The sequence below is a fragment of the Canis aureus genome, chromosome 25 (genome assembly GCF_053574225.1).
Source record: "Canis aureus isolate CA01 chromosome 25, VMU_Caureus_v.1.0, whole genome shotgun sequence".
NCBI classification, from domain to species: Eukaryota; Metazoa; Chordata; class Mammalia; order Carnivora; family Canidae; genus Canis; species Canis aureus.
Window position 1 is genome coordinate 20443917 of NC_135635.1, and position 17461 is coordinate 20461377.

At 38.3% G+C, this 17461-nt stretch overlaps 1 protein-coding gene and 1 long non-coding RNA gene across 4 annotated transcripts in view; one reads left to right on the top strand and one right to left on the bottom strand.

The window, feature by feature from the left end:
* PPFIBP1 (PPFIB scaffold protein 1) overlaps positions 1–17461 on the bottom strand; it is a 167029-nt gene that overhangs the window by 116917 nt on the left and 32651 nt on the right. The window lies entirely within an intron of this gene.
* Positions 1945–15491, top strand: LOC144297626 (uncharacterized). The gene is made up of 4 exons (XR_013364586.1): positions 1945–1979; positions 13525–13645; positions 13820–14493; positions 15415–15491. It is a non-coding gene; the product is annotated as an uncharacterized LOC144297626 (long non-coding RNA).

The window sequence follows — 17461 nt, forward strand, 5'->3', positions numbered from 1 at the left end:
AAATTATAAGCATGGGCTGTCTAGCAGGTTACATGGGGCCCAGCCAACCATAAACATGTGTATTCCAACTCGGCTTTGCATTCTGGTTATCCAGTAACTCATATGAACAAACTTAAAACTTACTCCTGAGACGGTCAGAAGAAAAAAGCTCATGGTGAGGGCTAATGATAGAATATATATTAAAAAAAAAAAAAAAAAAGAGATCAAGTTAAGCAGTACAATAAAGTGAAGGCTCTTAGCCAAAAAAATAGACATTAGAAAGTTGAAGAAATTACATGTTACAGTATATTTGCAAACCTGTGGTTGGGCAAATGGCTTGGAATTCATCTCTTATGCTTTAAAAGGGTTCAGTGTACAGCATACAGTGCTCTCACAATACCAATCACCATGCAGTAAATTCTAGCTGAAAGGATAATCTCATAATCTCTGATGTCCCAAAGTCCTCAGTGAACCCATTTTCTAAGCCAAAATCAAATTCAATGTAGTCAAATTTCCCTCAAGGTCCCAAAATCTCAGTATTTGTAATGTCTACTGACATATTACATCAAATAAAGCCCACATGGCTTTAAATTAACATGTTGCTTCACAATCATATTTGTAGTGTTTAGTAATGGCTTGCCTTTTTTTTAATTTTAATGTCTTCATGCACAGCTTTCTTTGCCAATGCAGGCAAATTATTTTAATTTCCCACAGAAAGATTCTAATTCAAAGATTCTAAGCAATTTTGGGAGTCAAAAGTTGTTATTCTTTGAAAGTTTTGACTGAATTGATTGAAATGATTAAGGCTGACTGTAAAGTTTTATATAAAAATAAACAAGCACAGTTGTGTGTTGACATAGGACAGTGGGGTTGGGGGAGGGGTAAACTTGGCTCAGTTTCCTAAAGCACCAATTTCCTTTGTGGCAAATACTTCATGGGCTATTGTGAAAATTTTATAGAACAATGTATTCAAACTTTATATAACAAATATTATGAGCTACAATGTAAAATTTACCAAAAATATATTTTAAACAGTTGATTTCAATTAAATTTTGGGCAAGAACTTTAGACATTCCTGTTATTTACACATTTCTTGGAGCATAGTCACAGTTTTGTAGAAATCAGAGATTGCTGACTATAGTCATGTCCTCAGAGGGGAAAAATATTCTATAAGTTTTCTGAAATATGTTCTATCCCTATTGAAAGTATAGGAGAGGGACCCTGGGTGGCTCAGCAGTTTAGCACCGCCTGCAGCCCAGAGCATGATCTGGAGACCCGGGATCGAGTCCCATGTCAGGCTCCCTGCATGGAGCCTGCTTCTCTGCCTCTCTCTTTCTCTTTGTCTCTCTGTCTTTCATGAATAAATAAATAAAATCTTTAAACAAAAAAAAAAAAAAAGAAAAGAAAGTACAGGAGAGACAACTGTACCAGCCCAGAAATCTTGGCCTTCATAACCAAGAAATCTTGTAGAACAAAATGCTTCTACCTCCATCATTAGCTATTCTGTTACTGCAAATATTACTCAAAAAACATGAAGCCAAACCACTCTGATCCCACAAGCATTCTAAAAGAGCGTTCTGAACTAATGTGAAATTTGTATAATAATTGTTGGAATACAAACAATGACTTCAGTCCACTGGTACATTAAACTTTATCATGGCAGAACTCTGTGAACCAACATACCCAAGTTCATCATAGCTCTGGAAAGTGGGTTGGCCTATTATGAACTATATTATTGCTAGCCCAGAAGAACAGCAAGGATTGTTTCCCTGAAATTGTACCACATAGAATTTATTTTCACTGTCAGCCTAGGACCATGATCTCTGCATCATGTGTTTTAGAAAGAAATGCATGTGGGTTGACTGACTTATTTCCTAAGAATTAAGCTAATGAATTATAAGAGATTACTAAAAAAAAAAAAAAAAAAAAAAATTCTCTCTCTCTTCTCTTACCCCTTTCTTATTTTAACAGGACCAAACCGGAAGATGCTTTCTTCAAGGGTAAGAATGGCACTGGCAATGATCATCAAAAGCCCTAAAAATCTAATTGCCTTTGACCAGCATTCCATATCAATTAAGTTAAACAATTGGACAAATGAGCAAATGATTTATATATGTAGTTTTCACAACGATATTTATAAGAAAAAAATAGAAATTTAAACATCTAACAATAGTGACACTGAGGTCTATCCATTAGACTATTAAGCAGGCTAAAGTTGCTGAGGTGAGTACCATGGTTAATAACACAGAAGGACATACATGATACATTAATTGATTCTCTTTTTGTAAATATATACATAAGGTAAAAAAAAAAATCTATAGTTTTGAACACTTTCTTCTTCATCAGTGAGCCTACAGCTGTCTACCAGTCCACATCTTAAATTAGGGATAAAGGTGAAATTTCAGATGAATGTGGTTTTATTTTCCTTTTTGCTTATCTGTATTTTATAATTTCACAAAAGATTATTTTGCCAAAGGGAGCAGAGCATGATGACTAAGGTTATAGAATATGGTACAGATAAGCCTGGGTTTTAATATTCCAAGTCCATAAATTTTTTGCTATATGACCATGTTACTTAACCTAAGCTTCCCATCCAACAAATGGGAAAAATAATATTATAGCCATCTTTTTTATTAAAGAAGGTAATAGAAACTCTATATTGGATAAAGGAAATGATTATTATGTACTTTGTAAAATACAAACTTAAATTTATATATTTTTTTAAAGATTTGAGAAATAGTACACGTATGTACATGTGTGTGCAGGGAGAAGGGGAGAGGGAGAGAATGTCAGGCAGACTCCTTGCTGAGTGCAGAGCCTGAAGCAGGGCTCGATCCCTCAACCCCAACACCATGACCAGAGTAGAAACCAAAACTCACTCAACCAACTGCTCACCCAGGTACCCCAAAGTGTTTATATGTTTAAGAAAAACAAATCCAAACCCCAGGCTCACAGAAGAAAAAAAAAAATACATAACTAAAAACATGGGGAAAATTTTATTTGCAATGGTAACAAAAAAAAAAAAAGCATATTTAGCAGCCCTGAGTTACCATTTCACATATCCCAAAACAAAAATCCCTAACAGTTTCAATGTTCTAGTGAAACTACTGGTCTTTCACTGTTAGTAGCACTATATTTCATGTGAATCTTTTAGGAAAGCATTTAGGCTCTATTAGACTAAGAGTTAATAATTCCTCCACTGAATTTATCTGCAGGAAATAATGTGCCTAAAGCAAAAAATAATATGCAAAAAGGTATTTATGACAGAATCCTAAATAATTAACTGGAAATATCTGAATATCCAGTTAGAGGAATGATGAATGGTTTAATTCATCTTGGCATGTCAAAGCAACAAAATAAGGAAAGCATCCAGATTGTCATATTGAAGGCCTTGCAGAAACAAAATAGTTTGATACGCATTCAAGTGAAAACAACAAAATTCAAAATACCTATTTTCTATCCCTATATAAAACATATATAAAATCAATCAGCATAGGAATAACTGAGATGAGGAGAAACGTGTAAGGAGAAGAGTTTTCTTTTCTAGACTGAGGAGCCGTGAGTTCAAAATAGAGTGGTGACCCAACATGGCATCCTCAGCAGTTGAACCAGAAGACATGGTCGGTCAGCCATGCCAACTGCTTACATTGCATGGTAGATAATACCAAAGTCTCTATTTCTAAAGAAGAAAGGAAGACCAAATTTTACTAGTATTTCATGAATGGATTGCCAATGACCCTCTCAGTCCCAATGGCAGCTAGTCACACAAAAGAAGTCTCTGAAGGAAGCCTGGAAGCTCCACTGCCATGAGGCATCCTCCATTCCTTGTGTCCTTCCAATGACTGCAAAGTATTAGTTTATATGTGTCCACATAAGTGAATGGATGGATGATGTTATCATTATAATTTAACCACCAAAGTGACTCCCATGAAATGGACATTGTAGTTGACAGGAACCAGTGATGGATGAAAACAACAATAATGTAAGCACAAGGGAGCATAATCTCATGAATCTGACACCTATACTTGATCAAACTGCACAACCGTACAGCAGCCCGTGTTCCTCTAAAGATTACATTGTCACAGCGAGAAATTTTTCTGAAACATTTCGAAAATATTTCCATCATTATGTCATTATTTCCTCAAATAATGTCACATCCATAAAACCTCTCATATCTGTACTCTTTAAGCACAGAATTTTCTAATCTGCTTTAAAATTTACAAAATAAAGAGTTTTAGTTTTTGAAGTCCTATTAAAAGTAGGGAAATGCAGCATGTTCCCATTCTTTCTTAAAGAAATGACTGAACTTCTTTCTTAAAGAGGAAAATAATAGCTATTATTTATTGAGGGTTTGCTGTTTATGAATCAGGCACTATTTTCAGCGCTCAACATGCATTAATCACTCAATCTTCAGCACTATCCCTGATGAAGAGACTATAATAATTATCCCACTTCACAGATACAGAAACTGAAACAGAGAGATTAAGCAAATTATCCAATCTAGTAAATAAACAAGACAGGAAGGTCTGTTCTTACTCCAATATTATACTAGATTACAATTTACTGACTGATTTCAACTGAACCTTTGTGCAGTTGGTGGATAATGATGAACAAGCAGTGAACCCTGCATGTCGCCCATTTGGATTTGTACATACTTTAACTTTTTCAATGATAATATCTGAAAAAAAATAAGTATATAAATAAACTGAACTTACAGACCTTAACATTAGTGTTTCCCAAATGGAAATAGATTTTTAAAAATAAGGAAGCAAATACAATCATACTATCTTCACTAAAATTACCATGGACTCCAATTTTTTGTCAAAAATTAAAGGGCTGAATATTACTAAATATAAAATTATTTTTAAAACGTTTTTGTGTCCTTTTAATTCCTATTTTTGTGTTTACAATATGTAATACATTAGTGCAATTATGGGTATGTTATTTATAATACAAATATATATACTGGAGGAGATGCTCACAAATTTAATGACAGTAGTACCCTGCTCAAAAGTTTAGACTATTGCAGAAGACTTTTAAGCAAGAGAAAACCAATCACATTTGCATTTCAAAAAGCTCTTTCTGGAGGCACTGTCTGGAATGAATTTGGAGCAGGGTGCAGCAATGGTTCCTGAAGGTTTGAACTCCGCAGAGACAGGGGAGGGAGGCGAAAGCTGAGAAAAACATTTAGGAAACTTATCAGTCATGAAGGAGCAGAAGTCAACGATGACACGATGGTTTCTGACTTGTGGTGACAGCAAATTCAGAAGAGAATAGAAAACAAAGTTCATGTGTTGGGAGTGCGGGCACAATGATAATTAAACTCTGATACATTGAGATTAAAATGCCCTGAAACCAAAGGGTGAATGCATGCAAGGTAATTGGAAAAACAGGTCTGGAAAGTTCAGGAAAGAGCCTGGGCTCACTCACAGCTGAGCTTCACCAGTTTACAAGTGGTTGCTGACAAGAGAAGTTTTGATAAGCACACTGGGGGAGAATACCTAAAGATGGATAGGCAGGACACCAGCATTAACAGAACACGTGGTGAGAGCAAAGCCATTAAAGAACTCTGGGAAGGAAGGAAGGGTCAGAGGAGAGAGGTCCAATAGAGAGTGGAATGAGCAGGCTGAGGAATTGAGGCATGCTAACAGCTGGCAAGGCAAAGGCTACACGGCTGAGGGACCAACCATGTACCCATGCCATCAGTGATGTCAGAACATCTGGGCATCACACCTGCTTGCAAAGCAAAATGAGGCCCCTCTGCCATCATCCCTTACCCTTACATATGTTAAGAGATTGCAAAAGATGAGCTTGGTAAAGAAAGACATAGTATCAGCAGCCTTATACTCTATAGAAATGAGAGAATAAGCATAATCAAGTTACGATTAACCTGTCATATACAACATATGTCATTACTAGAAAAAGTACTTTATCCCTATGAACCTTGATTTTATATAGTCAACTAATAAAAAGAATGTAAAAGTGCTTTCTGAGACTAAGAACAAAACCTCCCTAAGACTGAGAAAACAGAGGGGATCCCTGGGTGGCGCAGCGGTTTGGCGCCTGCCTTTGGCCCAGGGCGCGATCCGGGAGACCCTGGATCGAATCCCACATCGGGCTCCCGGTGCATGGAGCCTGCTTCTCCCTCTGCCTGTGTCTCTGCCTCTCTCTCTCTCTGTGTGACTATCATAAATAAATAAAAATTTAAAAAAAAAAAAAAAAAAAGACTGAGAAAACAGAAAGAAATAACTTCTGATGCTACTTTTGCTACATTTTGCTTAACTAAACCTGCCAATGTTGATGATTGCTCTTTCCCATTAGACCCCAATGGCCCTCTGTCATGATATAAAGATGGGCTTTGGCATTTTGAGACAACTGTGGATCTGCTCAAGGTCTTCTCCTAGAGGGAAACACAAGCTAGATGAAGGCAAAGTTTACTATGTTTCCAATGCCATTAAAATTTCTTATAATGTGGAATTTCTCCATGATAAAGGGTTATAAACCTTATCTTGGGTCTCATTATCCTGATCATATCTACTTGGTCTGAATACTGAGCCAGGATAAAACCTCATGGAGGCTAAACAACCCTCTCAGACTTAAAACTCATACCTCAAGTTGAATTTACCAGCTTTTTTTTTTCCCCAAAAGTTATTATGGAAAATGTTAAAGGTATACAAACATAAGTGGATTAACACAATGAATGCCATGCACCCAACACCAGCTTCAATAATCACTCCTTATGGCTAGTCTTGTTCCATTTATATTCTCTCCTATCCATATCCCCATATTACCTTGAAGCAATTGTCAGAAATGATATTTCTGAATGAATATTTCAGTATGTCTCTAAAAGATAACGTAACTGTAAAACTATTATCCTAAAATTAGTAATAATTCTTATTGTTAGGAAGACCAATTTCTATCTCAATACCATCACATTTCCAGTCAATCAATGATCACATTTCCAATGGTCTTGTAACAGTCATATTTTAAAAAACCATTTGTTCGTTTGCATTAGGATCTCATCAGGGTTTACCACTGTGTTTGGCTGATAGCTCTGTTAAGAATTTTCTTTTTAGGATTTTTATTTATTCATGAGAGACCGAGAGAGAGAGGCAGAGACACAGGCAGAGGGAGAAGCAGGTTCCATGCAGAGAGCCCGATGTGGGACTCGATCCCAGGACTCCAGGATCACGCCCTGAGCCAAAAGGCAGACGCTCAACTGCTGAACTACCCAGGCATCCCAGTTAAAAAACTTTAAAAGTTTTTTTTTAACTGGGACGCCTCCCCTCCTCAACAGAAAGTCTGCTTCTCCCTCTCCTTCTGCCCCTCCCCTTGCTGCTGCTGCTTCTCTCTCCCCCTCTCAAATAAATTACTTTTTAAAAATTTTTTAAATAATTTTTTTAATCTATAGGTTTCCCCCTTCATCTCTTTTCTTTCTCCTTGCAAATTACTAAATTGAAGAAACTGGATTGTTTGTCCTTCAGAGTATCCCACAGTCTGGCTGCATTGGCAGGTAGAATTTAATATGTTTTAGTCCTTTAAAATTCAGGTGGCTAAACTTTTTCTTGCTTATTGATGGACGATAGATATCCCACGGTGCACTGAACAAAACCAGGATGCTTTTCTATTCTGCTGGCATTCGGTAAAATGGAAAACAAACATAGACAAGTTTTAAGGATGCTATAAAATTATCTTTGGGGCAGGAAAAGAAGTTGGAGCCTGGGCTAATAAAGTAGTATTTAGGTCACGGGAACAGGCAGAGGTACAAATGTTCCAGGCCTTCCTTTTCAACTCCCCTGATAGAATAGAGAGATTAGAGTGGGCTCTAAAACAAGCAGGTTGAGGTGAATCCCAGCCCCACCACTCTCCAGCTGTGGGTCTTCAATCACTCCTTAACTCCTGTGCTTCAGGGTCCTTATCCATAAAATGGACATAACACACTCCACACCTACTGCATGAGAATTCAGCAAGATAAATTCAGAGAAAGAGCTTGGCAACAGTAAGTGCCCCCCCCAAATAGTTGTCATTATTATTTTTAAATTATTATCCCTAACTAAAAGTGAAAATCTCCCTCTCAAAACTAAAGCTCAACTTTTTGAGGTACCACTTATACCCCCACTAAGTGACAACTCTAAATTGAGTTTTACCCTAAAGACTTTTTGCCTTGTGTTCTTGACAATTTCCGTTTATAATGGCACTTCATAACAAAAACTACCCTTGCTGTGTGATCTATCATCCATATTTTGCAAACAGCAGGAGAATCAGCTGTCCTTGAACAGTCACAGAACTAACCTTCTTGACTGTTTAAAAAGCATTCAAGGGAGAGACAGATTTCTTTTCCTTAGACTAAGAGCCTACCATGTGCAAAATATGGCATTAAGCACCAGCAACCTCATGAATTCTAATCTCCTGGGTTTTAAGGGGGGGAAAATCCAATGGTTTTGTTTTAATTATTAATAACCTGAGAGGGTTTTTAAGATTTTATTTTATTTGAGAGAGAGAAAAAGTGCAAGGAAGAGAGAGCATGAGTGGTGGGGAGGAAGAGGGAGAAGCAGATTCCCTGCTGAGCAGGGAGCCCAATGTGGAGTTCGATCCTAGGACACTGAAATCATGACCTGAACCAAAGACAGATGTTTAAAGACTGAGCCCATCCAAGTGCCCCGAGGGTTTTCACTTAAAGTATGTATTCAGTGCCTATCACTGGGCCCTATGCTGTGTGTGTGTGTGTGTGGGGGGGGGGGGGGGGGGGGGGATAAAAAATTAGGAATAGGGCATAGTCTCTGGAAAAAGAGTTTATACAGTCCATTAGGACAGAAGAGAGGTTTACTAATGATCTATAATGTAATATAATACAATATAATAGTAAGTGTCACATGAGAGGTCAAATGAAATGCTAGGAGAAAATCAGGAGGGAAAAATAACTCAGATAAAGGTAAATAAGGGGAGCTGTTCAAGAAGGAAATAATATAAAGATGAAAGACTGGACAATGTATAGGATTTCAACACGTCAGAGGAAGGGGTGGGAGAAGCATAAAGAATTTCAAATAAAAGAAACAGGAGCATGTGGGCTGAAGTGTGGGAGTATTTAGCCAACAGTAGTAGCTGTAAAATATAGGATGCATGAAGGGACAATGAGAAAGGAAGCTAGAACAATCAGTTGGGCTAGATCCTAAAAGTCCTTGATGAGTAATGGTAAGGAGACTGGACTAGATTTGGTAAGTAATTGAGAAGTGCTGAGGTTTTCTGAACCAATGAATGGTACAGTCAGAGCTGTGTTTTATATAAATTAATATGGATGCATGAAGGTGAAGGGAAAGCAATTCAGAAGTCAAGGACCTCTAAGTCAAGAAGAAAGAAAGCTATGAATACTAGCTATATTGTGGATGAATAAAATATACTTGGTCACTGAAATGAGAAGTGAAAACTCAAAGTTAGCTGCAGAGTTTGGAATCTTAAATGTCTGGAAAAAATAGTGGCACCATTAACAAAACCGTAAGTTGATTCAAAAAGCTGGGGTTGGAAGAGAGGTAACACAATGAATTCCATCTGTATATGTTGACTTGATCTCCCAGCAGCACATACACAGAAGACCATAACCAACAGGAAGAGTATGAAGAGAGGGCCAGTGAGGGAATCTTGGAGAAGTAGTATGTGTAGGATGAAGCAAGGGCAAACGGATGTGGAAGTAGTGTTCAGAGAAGATTATGCAGGTTAGGACAAATCAGGATTCAAAGCATGGAAGAGCTTTCCAGGAGTCACAAAGACAAAAGACAGACTGGAAGTTAAAGGAATGAGTGAAGAAGTAAAGGCAATGAATGTAGACCCCTTATTTAAAATTCAACATAAAAGAATAAAGAAAAGAGGGGATATAGGCAGAAGCACTGAAGAAAGTGCTGCATACAGTAGCGTCGTCCCCTCCCCCAAAGGCCACTGTTTCACTTTCCATGATTCCCATAACCACCTGTCAACAGTGGTCCAGAAGCAGGTGATCCTCCTCCTGACATATGATCAGAAGGTCAACAGTAGACTAACATTATGTCATAGTGAGCTTCAGCTCACTTCATCTCATCACACAGGCATTTTACCATCTCACATCATCACAAGAAGGGTGAATAAGTATCTTATACTTATGTAACCACAGTCACATAACTTTTATTACAGCATATTGTTGGAATTGTCCCGTTTTTTTTGGTTTTTTGTTTTTTGTTTTTTTTTTTTTTTGAGAGAGAGAGAGAGACTGTGAGCATTCATACATGCACATGCAGGAGCAATGGAAGAAGGGGCAGAGGGAGAGAGAGAATCTCAAGCAGACTCCCCACTGAGCACAGAGCCTAATTCAGACTCAGGGCTCGATCTCATGACCCGGAGATCTTGACCGGAGCTGAAATTACCAGACCGACACTTAACTGACTGAGCCATCCAGGCACTCCAATTATTAGTTACTATTGTTAATTTCATACTGGGCCTAACTTATAAATTAAACTTTAACCATAGGTATGTACGCATAGGAAAAAAAGTTATATATACAGGGTTCACACTATCATGGTTTCAGGCATCCACTTGCGGTCTTGGAATATATTCCCTGTGGATGAACAGGCACTACTACATCCGTTTTTGGTTTTTGTTTTGTTTTCTGTTTTTGTTTTTTGTTTTTTTGTTTTTTTAGGAAAGGACAGTCTGAATATTTTTATGCAAATAAAAGGGAATGGGGAGGAAACAAGTAAAAACACCTGAGACAAGAAAGAAAAGGAGTGACCCTGGAGACAAGACAAAAAAAAAAAAAAAAAAAAGGCAGGCAGTGAAAATACCGAGACAACATTAAGGTAAAAAAAGAAAGAAACTTGAAAATCAAGATGACTGTCAGATTGGTTTTTTTGGCCTACACAGAGTTTCAAAAAATGTGATTTAAACTTGTAGAGATCTCACCTAGAAAACCAGAGACTTGATTTTCCTGGAAAAAACAAGATGGGCAATGCCGGCCCAAGCTTCTGTAAACCACCACCGCTGCTGCCCACACCTGAGGCGTGGCTGGCACCCTGTAGTCCACCACAGTCCCTGCCCACGTCACACTCATTTCAGGAATTTCAATGGCTCCTCTTGGCAGCAGAGTTTGTGACCCCAACCTAGATCTTTTCCATAAAAGAAGACAACAATGTCATCCTTAGAGAGCAAGTAGGGACTACAGACTTGAGACTTGGAAATTATGGGAAAAAATATTGTAACAGTCATGGAAGGAAATGGGTTAGGAAGTCAGCAGGAGATGAATAACCAAAGGATTGTTATCTAATAGTCTGATGGAGAGAGCAATGATTCATCAGTTTGCCTGCCAGTGCCCAACAGCCTGGAGGCAGAGGTCACAGGGCAGTCTTGGTGGGAGACAGGAAGACAAGGTTCTGGGGTGCTTGTGGGGTTGGGGGTGGCCTTGGTAAGGAGACTTTAGGTGCTGGTGGCTCGGGAGAACAAAGAAGAGACATCACAGGAGCAAAGAGCAGATCAGGAAGAGGGACAGAACTAGAACGCAAGATAAGAAGGGTTTTCCTAGAATTTTTCTGGCAGGAACTTGGAAGTCTCATCTGTATAAAAACATCAGAGGACAGACACACATCAGTGAAAGAGTTGAGAGACTTGGGGAAGAAAGTAAAAGCCTGATTAGTACAAAAGGGAAAAGTTAGCCCTGCAAAAATTTACCATTACAGTTTCATCTCTCTGATACTCAACTCCTAGAAAAAACCTGGAATAGATTTTTCTTTCATGGAAAGAAAAGAAAAAACAGAACCAGACTTCATAAATCATAATGTAATAAGTTCAGAAAATTATATTTTTGTGCAATGAGCCATGTGAATGTTAAGATGATTTTTAAACTACACACTTGACTTCTCTTCAAATATCCTTAGTTATGATTTTGAAGATAAAAAGTACACTCATTCTTTGTCCTTATATGCAGAGGACTGTATATATTATCTCGAGTTTTGAAGAAGGAAGGAGATCAAAAGTTCAAAGTTGAGCAAATTCTCAAAGTCTCACACAGCAAAAGCTTATAATAAGGGAAGGAAGAAAGCCAGTGTTCATGACCTGCTTGCCCAGTGCCTGAACCTTTAGTGTATCCATATTCCCTGAGTTCCTTTATGTTTAAAAGAAAAACACACAAAACAAAACAACATGTGAAAGCTTCATCTTCAATGTCTGAGTTACTTACTTTTACAGCAAGAATGCCTTTGTAACTTTTTTAGATTTTTTTTAAATTTAATAAAATGAAGCTAAAGCAACCTTTCTAAAAATCAAAGAAACATAAATCAAAATGAGACCTTTTATTTCACGTACCATATAGCCTACAACATAATATTTGCAAAGGTGTGGGAAAACAGGAAGTCTCACAGTGTTGCTCCTGTTGTTCTCATAGATAACACAAGCCCATGGCACAAAATTTTAAAAGGTACCAAGGAGCTATTCTCAAAACTCAGTCTCCCTCCCTCTACCTATGCCCAGACACCCAGTTCTTCTCCTTGCAACCAACTACCAGTTAAGAGTTTCCTGAGTGTCATTCAGAGAATCGGGAAAATCACAGGAGAGAGTGCAAATTGATATACTTTACTGAACAACAGTTCAGCAGCATCTGTCAACATTTAAATACACATTGCCTAGCAACTTCACTTGTAAAACTACAAAAAAGTGATCTATGTACCTAGATGCTTATTGCAACATTTTAGAGGTTATGAGTAATTGGAAACCATTTAAATGTAAACAAGCAGAGTACACCCTCCCAGTAGAACACTATGTGGTCATTATAAAAGGAGAGAGAGGGAAAAAAAGGAAGCTGCTAAAAAAAAAAAAAAAAGCCAGTATGAAAGTTTTTCATAAACAAGTTTCTCATAAACAAAAATTTCTGGATATACATATGTGTGTATGACCATTGTCATGTCTGGGAGGATAGTCAAGCCATTTCTAATTTATGTTAATTACAGACCATGAGAAATGGGAAAAGAGAAGACTTTCATTTTTTAATACTACACTATTATGTGAATGACAATGAACACAGACTGCTTTGGTGACTTAAGAGTTTTAAGAATTAAGTTAAAAAAAAAAAAAAAAGGCAGGCGCCTGGGTGGCTCAGTAGGTTAAAAGCATCTGTGTTCAGCTCAGGTCATGATCCAGGGTCCTGGGATTGAGTCCCACATCTAGGTCCCTGCTCAGCAGGGAGCTTGCTTCTCCCTCTCCCTCTGCCTGCCACTCCTCCTGCTTATCTCTGTCAAACAAACAAAATCTTAAAAAATACAATAAAGCTAATAGAAATCAATATTATATGGATGAAGCTAGTATCTGTAAAAACATTTTGCATGTATGTTATCAAAAAGCAAAAGGTATGATAGGTGCAGACCTGAATATTCGAGAGCTGCCCCAAAGGCCCAGGCATGCACTAATGCATGATATTATCAAAGAACAAATGGGAATCATATGTTCTGAGGGCTGCAGGAGTCCCCAAGCTGAAGAGGGAAGCTATAATGGTCTAGCCATCCACAACATGCAATTTTTTTTCTCTTCTTCTAGATCCAAACTTTACTTCCATGAAGTGATTGAAAATATTGGGAGTGGACAAAGAAGGGTGATGGGCATGGCAAGAAAGACATCTAATAAACCTGTTCCTTGGGGCACCAATCTGGCTCAGTAGGTAGAGTATGCAAATTCTTGCTCTCAAGATTGTAAGCTTGAGCCTCTTATAGGGTGCAGAGATTACTTAAAAATAAAACTTAAAAAAAAGAGAGAGAAAGAGAAGGTAGTCCTGAACACAAGAATTCCAGAAGATCTCCAAGAATATTCCTAAGGTCTACTTTCTAAATTTCAGCCAGAAGACAAACTTCCTTCCTGAAAAACTGGGCATCAAGTGTAGAAGATCAACTTTAATCTAAGAACACATGGTACATTTGTCAAGAGGAAGCATAGAGATGAAAAAGCTGCTGACCAAGGAGAGTTAGACTATTAAAACACATCAGCATCCCTCTATTCCAGTGGTGATCAAGGGAAAGGATGCATTCACTGATTCCATGGAAGTTTCCCAGGCTTGCCAGCAGATAAACCCCTGAAAAGGAGAATGCCCTATGAGGCAACATTCATTCAGAATCGGCAGGCGGTCATTAAATATCTTTTCCACCAGCTATGCCCAAAAGCCCTTCCAACATTGGTCTTATTTCTCAAACTCCCTGGATTAGTTTTCCGTTGCTGCCACAACAGATGACCACAGACTTGGCTGCCGAAAATACCACTTATTTGTTATCTCACAGCTTCACTGGGTCAGGAGTCTGGGCACAGCTGGGTCCCTGCTCCAGGTTTCACAGGCAGAAATCAACGTGGCGGTAGGGCTGTGTTCCTCTCTGGAGTCTCTGCCGATGAGCTCATTCAGATTGTTGGCAGCATTAATCCCATGTGGCTGTGAGACTGAGGTTCCCCATTCTCTTGCTGGCTGTGGGCTAAGGGTTGATCTACAGACGTGGCTTGCAACCTCTTTCAAAGTCAGCAATGGTGAGTGAGTTCCCCACTCTAGTCTCTCTGCCTTCCCTTTGCCTCCCCCTCTGCCCCATCTCTCTAAATCTTGGGCTTTTAAAGGCTTATTAATTACTTACCTCGGGCCCACCTGGATAATCGAGGCTACCCTCACTATCTTAAAGTCAGCTGATTACTGACCTTAATTCCATCTGCAAAGCTCCTTCAGAGCAGTAGAGGTTAATGTTTGATTGAACAACCAGAAGACAGGCATCCTAGAGGGGTATCTTTAGAATGATGCCCATTACATCCATTTATGTTCTGAGGTAGAAAAAAAAAAAAAAAACTGACCCAAGGAGTCCAATCTACCTGGATTTTTCAGAGTATGATAATGAACTGGCGCTGCTTTTACAGGAGTTATTTTGATCAAACCTGCAAATAATTCTGATGAATATTATTATACCCACCTTTATAATCAACAAAACTATGGCTCAGAAGTTAACTTGCCTGAGAGCACAAGAGCTGGAACTAGTAGAATCAGAATGAAATCTGGTTTCAGCAATCTTAAAAAGCCCATTTCCTTTGCTATTTCTAAAAGCAATACACAGTTGGGACTTCTAAAAAAGAGTGGTTTAGTTGCTAGTAATAGGAGTAAGGAATACTGATACTTAAAGCAGAAGAAAAGGAAACCGAATAGGATTTACCAACAAATTGATTCTGTAAATTAAAGGTGAAGGACAAAATAAAATCAAAGTCAATTATCACTTAAAGGACAGACTGAGATTTAAATTTTAATTTTATTTAAATTTTAAAAATTACCAAATAGGCATATAATGGGATTCTAGTCCTAAGGCTAAGCAGGCAGCATAATACCCCATAAAAGCATGTGCATGTATGTGTGTCCACAGGTGTGTGTATATGTTCACACACATATGCTTTCACTTATTTTCTTTTACTCAGCAAATATTTATGAAGCATCTTCTGTGTACCAGACACTTGTCTAGTTGCTGGGCATAAAGCAATAAACAAAACAAAGTGGGATCCCTGGGTGGCGCAGCAGTTTAGCGCCTGCCTTTGGCCCAGGGCGCGATCCTGGAGACCCGGGATCGAATCCCACATCAGGCTCCCAGTGCATGGAGCCTGCTTCTCCCTCTGCCTATGTCTTTGCCTCTCTCTCTCTCTCTCTGTGTGACTATCATAAATAAATGAAAAAAAAAAAAATTAAAAAAAAAAAAAAAAAAAAAGAAACAAAGTTCCAGCCTAGAAACAGCAAATAAACAAACAAGTGAAAATACAAGAGATAGCAACGATAGTACCACGGAAAGAATAAAGCAGAGCGAGGAAGAGGGAGCTCAGAAAGGAGGAACATTATTTTATATAGGCCGGTCAGGGAAAGCTGAATTGACATGTGCCGTCAGAACACGTCCTGAAGAAAATGAAGGAGACATGCAATTCTCTGGGAGAAAGCATTCCAAGCAGAAGGAATGAAAAGTGCAAATGCCCTGGGGCAGGAGTATGCTTGCAGAATTAGAAGAAATGAAGAGAGGCCATTGTGGCTGCAGCAAAATAAACAAGGTGGGGAGGGGCAGGAAGAGAGGTCAGTGAAGTCAAAGAAGCTGGGTGTGGAAGATGACTATGCAGGAGTTTTGGGTCACTCTAAAGACTGAATGGGATCCTCCTGAGAGAGATGAAAAGCCATTAGAGTTCTGCATAGAAGAAAAATGGTGGTTTATCCACAAATAAAGAACTGAAGTTCAAAATACCAAATCTAGTAATAATTACTTCTTCCTGATGAGGTGACTATAAATTTCCATTTCCCAGTTTTACTTATTATTAAAAAAAAAAAAAGGTCTAGTGCATAGGATATCAAGTTGGTTTTTAAGGGCACTAAAGTGAACCTAGAGTGGTTCTCTTAAGACAAATGGTTAGGTTATTTGGCTTTGGCTCAGGAGGGCTGGATTTGGTTACTGATTTTGTGTGCATTCAAATTGCCTGATGCCTGTGAACCTCAATATCTAGCTTCAATGGAGGTACCAGTGCCCAGGCCATCTGACTATCTGGAGGTAAGTAAAACACTCACATCGTACTCAGCTCAGCTCCTAAAAGAGCTCCCCACACCCCCACACCCCTTCCAATGGTTATCTGTTAGTATTACTTCCAAGCATAGACCAATCAAATCCGCTTAAGGAACAGCTAATATGTGTGAGTAATCCATAGCATACATTGGATAAGGATCATGTGTTAAACTGGACTGTTTCCTTTCATCTACCCTCTGTAAGTCACTCTCAAGAATAATACCAGTCTAAACTAACTTAACTATCAAAACCCAAACTGACAGAAATCTTTTGGCAGCAAAGAACACGAAATCCAAACCACCAAAACAAACAACCTTCCTGTGCATTTAATTCATCCCTGAGGTTTCGTGAACTCCTCTCCCAGGGAAATCTTTTTATTCCCCTCCAGTTTTTCAGTCAAGATCTAAAACAGCCAATAAGTTGAACTTAAAAAGATAACTGAACAAGTACTTGTGAATCGAGGGGGTAATATTGGACTCTCAAAGATTAAAAATAAATACATTTTACACAAGAACAGACTTCTGACTACAAACTTTGAAAACATTCAAATACATAGAACTTTCCATGTGTAATATTTACTGGTCATGTCAATACAAATTCTCTTGGTAGATAAGAAGATCACACAGACTTTATCATTAAGGGAAGCCTCAGCCGCTTTTGTTCAACATTCTAGTTTAAATGACAGTTTTTGTGCTTTGTTTTCTGAGGAGGAGGAATAAACAACTTTACCATCTCCTAGCCTATGTGTCCTCTCTAGAGAATGTCAACTTAGCCCAATTACATTTATTTTTCGTGTAGGGAAATGGCAGCGTCTGTTCCACACTGGTGCTATGTGTGTGTGCACGGAAATTTCACCATTTAATTTTCATGTCTGGAAGGAAAGGAGCTTATAATTATGCTGTGAGGTATAACTGTAATTAGGTTTTCAAATA